Genomic DNA, 6,845 nt, shown 5'->3' on the forward strand with positions numbered 1-6,845 from the left:
TATGTGTGTGGTAACATAATTTGCGTTATACTTCTTACTTGCATGAAAACTGAAATGAAAACAAAACGGATGCAACTGAACCTGCAAGCCTTTAACATTATATATTTGGTATATATGAGAGAATTATAAAATTGAAACGGCTACAATATATATTGTAATATATACATTTGAGGGAAATTTTTAAAATTAAATAAAGAATTGAAACGGCTACAATATATATTATAAGATGAGAAATTTAAATAAAATTCGTAAAAAGGTTGAGAAGAATAGAGGAGAAACTTCGGATGGATTATAATTAGGAGGAGATGGCGTTGAAATCTAAGAAAAATGGAGAATTTGCAAGGGAAATCTAAAGAAGAGATTAAGAAATAAAAATGGAAATAAAGAGGTAGAACAGAATGATGGTCCTGTTGCTATGCACATGCACAGGCATGCACAAAGAGGGAGAGGGGGAGATAGAGAGACTAATTTATACAACAGACGTGCACGCAGAGAGAGGAGAGGGGTGGCAGGAGGAGATTTGAGTATTAAGCAGTGTAATAGCTACATACCATCAAGGCCGAATCAATTCGGTTAAAACTAGAAACCTCCCTTAATACTGAGGAGGAGGAGGAGGAGGAGGAGGAGGGGGGGGGGGGGGGGGGGCTCTGTTTTTTATGTAACCAATTTGAAGTTTTGGTTGTGAGAGGACCCGTGTCGTGAGCTATGCTACTCTAAAGTCTCAGTCCCCACCAACATTAGGGCTAGAAAGAGTCATCGAGAAAAGCTCCTATGTGGCTATCTTATGCTACTCAAGAGAGCATTTGATAGACGAACTACATATCTCCTTTACTATCGTATACGAATGCGGATTGCTTCTCGGGTCTCGTGAGTTGCATGTCATCAACGTACAGAACGATGACCAAAAATGTATCCTTACTCTTCACATAGAGGGTACTCTCTGTAATCTTCTCATACCATGCTCTAGGAGCCTGCTTAAGGCCATAAAGAGATTTTTTCAACCGGCATACTTTAGACTCTTATCCTTTCACAGGAGGCTGTGATACATATACCTCCTCATGTAAATCACCATTCAAGAATGCAGTCTTAATGTCCAACTGATGTACATTCCACCCATGATGTGCTGCTGCCAAAGCAATGAGACACCTAATGGTAGTCATACGAGATGTGGATGCAAAGGTCTCATCATAATCAATGCCCTTTTGTTGGGCATACCCCTTTGAAACAGTCTGGCCTTGTAGCGATCAATGCTACCATCTGCTTTGCGTTTTAACTTGTAAACCCACTTAGTACCAATGGCCTTCTTACCATGAGGTAGATCTATCAAATACCAGGTGTCATTCTTCAGTATAGAGTTATACTCATCCTGCATAGCATGCATCCAATGATCATCAGCCTGTGCTTCCTCAAAGGAAACAGGTTCCTCCTCATTACATAAAGTAGAAATGAGAACATGATCCACATGAGAATAATCTGCATGATGAGAACCTGCACGAGTTCTGCTAGGTAAAGGAGCTGCCAACTTGCTATCCCCCCTCAATGTCTGCACAAGCCATTTTAGCATATGCCTAGATTCTTCTATGGTTGCTCTCTCCTCATCCACTACATCCTCAATAATTGCCTCCTCTACATATGGTTGCCCTCCACTAAACAAAGGTAGAAGCGAATTAAACATGCCTTGTCAGCATACATACTAAAAGCGTGGGCTGAACTGAGTTTTCGACAAAAACAACATCTCTACTAAGAACCTCCCCTTTTGTTCTTGTAATTATCCCCCTCTCTGAAATAGAAGAAAGATCTTATTTTACCCTGTTTTGGCCTAGAGAGAGAAAATATCTAGAGAGAAATAATCCAAAAATTTGAGATATCTTTGGATATAAAAATCCTCCTAGTGTCTAAAATGGATTTCTCTGAAATAGAAGTTCAAAATGAACTTTCCAATGTGCATTAGTAATTAATTGAAAATGGTATAAGAGACCTTAGTTTAAGGGTCTACATTTTCAGAAATTTTTGGATTATGGTCCAATTCCAATGGGCCAATTGGATTAATCCAAGTGTTGGGATGGGATAAGAGTCCAAAAGAATAAAAGAAAATACCCAAAAATTAGTAAATGCTCACAAAAGATGAAGAGTTGAACTGAGTACAAGGTTTATTAGTTAAAAATTATGAGATATGTGACTAAAAAAATGAGATATTTTGGAATAATGATGCATTTTTGACACCTTGGTAAGGAAAGGGGGACTCTTAAGGTAGGTGCCTCTTTCACATGTGTGGAAGGGTTTTTAATTCAAAAAAATTGTGATATTTTTATCTATCCTCTCTCTTGGATCAAACCAAATAAAAAAGGGAGCCAAACTGGTCCAAATCTTATCCAAATTGAGTCAAACTAAACCTGGAAAATTCTAGGCCTCCCTCACCTATAAATAGACCCTCAGTCATTTGTAATGGATGTTTAGGGGATGAACTTAGGAGGATTATTATTTTGTCATATGATATGTAACCTTAGGGAAAATCAAATGTGACTTTTGGGATCTTAGGAGAAGTTGGAATGTCTTTTGGCGTTGGATATAAATCGGCAGTTATGTTTGTGCACAGGAGAGGATGTAAGCAGAACTCTGTTTTGGGGCAATAAAGAAGTCAGCAAGTTTGTCAATTTGTCGGTTGATGTTTATGTTTTTAAAGCTTTGACAGTAATGTTTATCAGTCTCATTAATGGGTTTCTCTCTTTATAGTACTCTGTACAATGTTGTTCATCTTTGTTTATCTTAAAGAGAATGTGGAAGTTAGAGTTTGTTTATTAGATCAGAAGTCAGGTTATTTATTATCCTGTTCAATCTGCTTGGAAGTTACACTAGTTCACACTGGTGATCACGGTGCTTGTGATGGGTTGTCATGGTCGAATTCATTTTCTTCTGTGAGATTGATGAGTGCCAACAAAGAGGTTACAAAGCAGTTGTAACCTCTTTGTTGTTTGGGATGACGTTTGGAATTTTTTCAGAAGTTGTATAATTTCGACGGCTGTTCAGTTGTTTGGGATGACGTTTGGAATTTTTTCAGAAGTATAATTCCGACGGCGGCTGTTCAGTTTTGACTTCGAGGATTTGGGAAGACCATCTCATCCTTGTTTTACAAGATCAGTGTAGCAAGGCGGCAAAGTGGAGGATGACCATTTGAAAGGTTCACCAGGATGATTTTTCCATGTCAAGTGATGGTTGCCCCCACTTTTCCCAACACCTACTTAGTAAAGATGTTGACTCTAGCCCCTCCATCTAGGATGTTTAGGATGGTTGGACTTGGTTGTCCTTATATTTTACAAGGAGGACGGCATTCATGTCATCAACTCTTAAATTAGTGACTTAACTTATTCATCGGTACCTTCAAAAAGGCTTGGTGAACTGCCTCTTCCTTAGTAGGCATGTCATTATCTGACTCATCTAAGGAGTCTTGAATTGGTTAGTCTTTCATACATATGCTTTTAAAGTTCCATCCTCCATTCCTTAAAGTCTTTCCATAGGCTTGGGCTTCCTAGTAGTAAGAAGCTAAAACAAATCTTAACTTGGGAGGAAAATAAGGCAGTGAGTCCCATAATATCTCTAGATGTTTGTCCATTATCACTCACATAGCTTTCAGGGCCAGTAATGGTGTATGGAATGTGTATAGGACCCTTGAAGTGTGGCACTCTTTTGTGATCACACCCAAGAGTTTGGAGGCCATGGCCTTAAAGCTTTTTGTAAGATTCCTCCCCAGCCCCTCAAGATGTCCAGTTTCTTCCCCTGTAATCAATCCCCTTTTCAGAATAATAAAAGATCTTGTTTCTACCTGTTTTGGCTGGCCTAGAGAGAGAAAATATTTTAGAGAGAGGTAATTCAATTTTTAGATATCTTTGGATGGAAAAATATCCTTTCTTATTAAAATAAATTCCCTCGAAACAGAAGTTTAAAAAGAATTTTCTAAGGTGCATTAGAAATAAATTATAATCTGCTCAAAAGACCTAAGCCTAAGGGTCCAAATTTTCTAAAAATTTTGGACTGGGGTTTTGAGGGACCAATAAGATTAATCCAAATGTAGGGAGGAGATAAATTGAAGAATAAATGAAAAACCCCCCAAAAATTAGTAAATGCTCACATAAAATGAAGAGTGGACTAAGGACCAAAGAAAAGGATTAAAAAAACTGAATTTGACACCTCAGAGTGGGGATCTCCCCTCATGAAGTAGGCGCATTTTTCTCATCATTAGACCTTGGAGATGGAGACCTTCTCTCTAATAGACATGTTGAGATGAAGAACGTGAGAGTCTCATTCTATTAATGAAATAATTACATATATATAGGCATGAAAGCCTTGCTTTTCCTAAAATTAGGAAACCCTAACTTGAGCCCCACACTACAACTAAATTAGGACTCATTTACATGCATGTATAGATTGCACAATACCCAACAATCCCCCCTCAAGCTAAACATGCACAACTTTTGATAGTGAACATGACAAGACAAACATACCTCCTAGACACAATGAGTAAGAGTCTAACAAACCATCCCAACAACTACGAGTAGGAGCCCCCCTTTTTTTTACATAGGGTGTGTGTGTACTCCTCTCTTACAACCAGTTAAGTGGTGGACAACAGACTCAAACAAAGACATGGGTGGTCTTACCACATGCACATACATGGGCAGTGTCTATATCCATACAACAACATGACAAGAGTCTGACAAACTCACACAACAACATGACAAGAGTCTGACAAACAAAGACATGGGTGGTCTTACCACATGCACATACATGGGCAGTGTCTATACCCGTACAACAACATGACAAGAGCCTGACAAACTCACACATTTATGAGAGTTCCCTAGACAACAAATCATCATCTGCAAAAAAGAGTAAGTGTCCCCCCTCAATATACCAGAGGTGTGGTGTACGCTGCTCAATAACAAGCAGATAATGACTAAAGCAGACTCACAACAATATTAACAATACTGACAACAACCATAACTGACAAAATCACCAAATACTGGATTTGCATCGTACGCCTTCTATAACTCCACATACATCTTGCTTGACAATCATGTTGTAGCAAAACTCTACGACATGAATTGGCAGGGGCAGAAGCTGTGGTTGAGCAGATCATGCAGTATGCTTTGATGGCGACAGCAGTGGTGGCTTTCCTCCGGACTTTCAGGTACATCCTTTCTTCCAGGATGAAATGGGATGTCTGGACCACCAATTACCTCAACAGCAACAACTCCAGCAAATTGATAGAAGTCTGCATATGACAGAATTGGGAATTGCTCTTTAATAGGCTCCAAAAGCTTTAAAGCAATATAAAGCCCTGCGTTGGCTCCATGTGCCAGCTCCTCATCGTTTTGCAGATAGTTCCAAAAGGCCCACCAGTCTTGGTTTTCACATCATAAGTTCCAGCCCCATGCCATGCAAGGCGAACGATGATGGGAGCACAGTTTTTTTTTTCCCGCAGTTTCCTCCTGGCTTTGTCGATAACATACAGGTACTCGTCTCGCTGACAGTTGGATAAACTTTTCCCATCCTGACAAATAAAAACCGTAAAAATCTGTTGGGCGAATTGCAAAAGCTGACGAGAGAGGTGGCTAATTATCAACTAGCTACCAGGCTACGACGATAGGAATCTCCGCCTCTGATACCACTGTTAGACCTTGGAGATGGAGACCTTCTCTCTAATAGACATGTTGAGATGAAGAACGTGAGAGTCTCATTCTATTAATGAAATAATTACATATATATAGGCATGAAAGCCTTGCTTTTCCTAAAATTAGGAAACCCTAACTTGAGCCCCACACTACAACTAAATTAGGACTCATTTACATGCATGTATAGATTGCACAATACCCAACAATTACCCCCAATTTTTAATCAATAAAATGAGATATTTTCATCTCTCTTCTCTCTTGTTTCAAAACTAGATCTAAAAAGTAAGCTGAATTGACCCAAAAATGGTCAAAAATTGACCAAACTGATTTGGAAAATTCTAGAATCAGTTTGCTTGGTTTGAGGCTCACTTTTTCCTATAAATAGAAGCCTCCCCCTTTTTAAAAGCTTAATAGTGTTTATGCACTGTTAATCTACTCCTACCCAGAGCCAATTACATTTAATTCTCTTGATAATTCAATTATTTTTGACTAAATCCTCTCCAAAGAATTTGGTGGCCACTCTTGATCCAAACAAGAGTAGAACCCTCAATCCCTCAAACCAAAGGAAAGCTTACAAAACTCCATGTAAGCTAAAAATTCTACTTTTTAATTTCAAATCTATGGTAAGTTTTGGGGATACTGATTTAAGATATACTCATTGTATTTAAAAGAAAATCAAACTGAAAACTTGCATAGAAACCCTGTTTTCTTAAAGGACTGTCTTACGCCAGAATGCTGGAGGGAGCATTTGGTATATGTGTTTTTCTAAGGGAAGTTCGGTTGCCAATAGCTGGCAGGGAGTGTTCAAAGGACAGCTCATGCGGCAAAGCCTGCTGCCCAGGTCTTGACCAGCCTCGGTACAGTTAAAATGGTGCGCTTTCGGTACGATGGACGAGGGCCGACGAAGCGGTCCCCTGAGTGAAGTGCCTGAACACCTAAGGAGGATCCTAGAGGGTTCTGACCAGGCGATGCACAGGCTCGCGATGCCTAGGACACCCATGCGTATGTCATGGAAGATTGTATGATGGACCAATGATTATCGTAATCTGTTACTGGATCTTGTTGTTGCTGACCAGCTGGTCTCAACGGAGAGTCCAGAGTGATACTCTTCTTTTTTAAGAAACAAGGATTGGATGGAAATTTTGAGTTATGACATCTGTAACTTGTCAATGGATTGTTTTA

At 39.3% G+C, this 6,845-nt stretch overlaps 1 pseudogene; it reads right to left on the reverse strand.

Annotated features, from left to right (window-relative positions):
* Positions 1-5,081: 5,081 nt before the first annotated feature.
* LOC147617434 (L-ascorbate peroxidase, cytosolic pseudogene) lies at positions 5,082-5,541 on the reverse strand (annotated as a pseudogene).
* Between the last annotated feature and the right edge of the window lie 1,304 nt (positions 5,542-6,845).

Source organism: Cibotium barometz, chromosome 36 (assembly GCF_041138505.1).
Source record: "Cibotium barometz isolate CiBa-2024 chromosome 36, ASM4113850v1, whole genome shotgun sequence".
Lineage (NCBI taxonomy): Eukaryota > Viridiplantae > Streptophyta > Polypodiopsida > Cyatheales > Cibotiaceae > Cibotium > Cibotium barometz.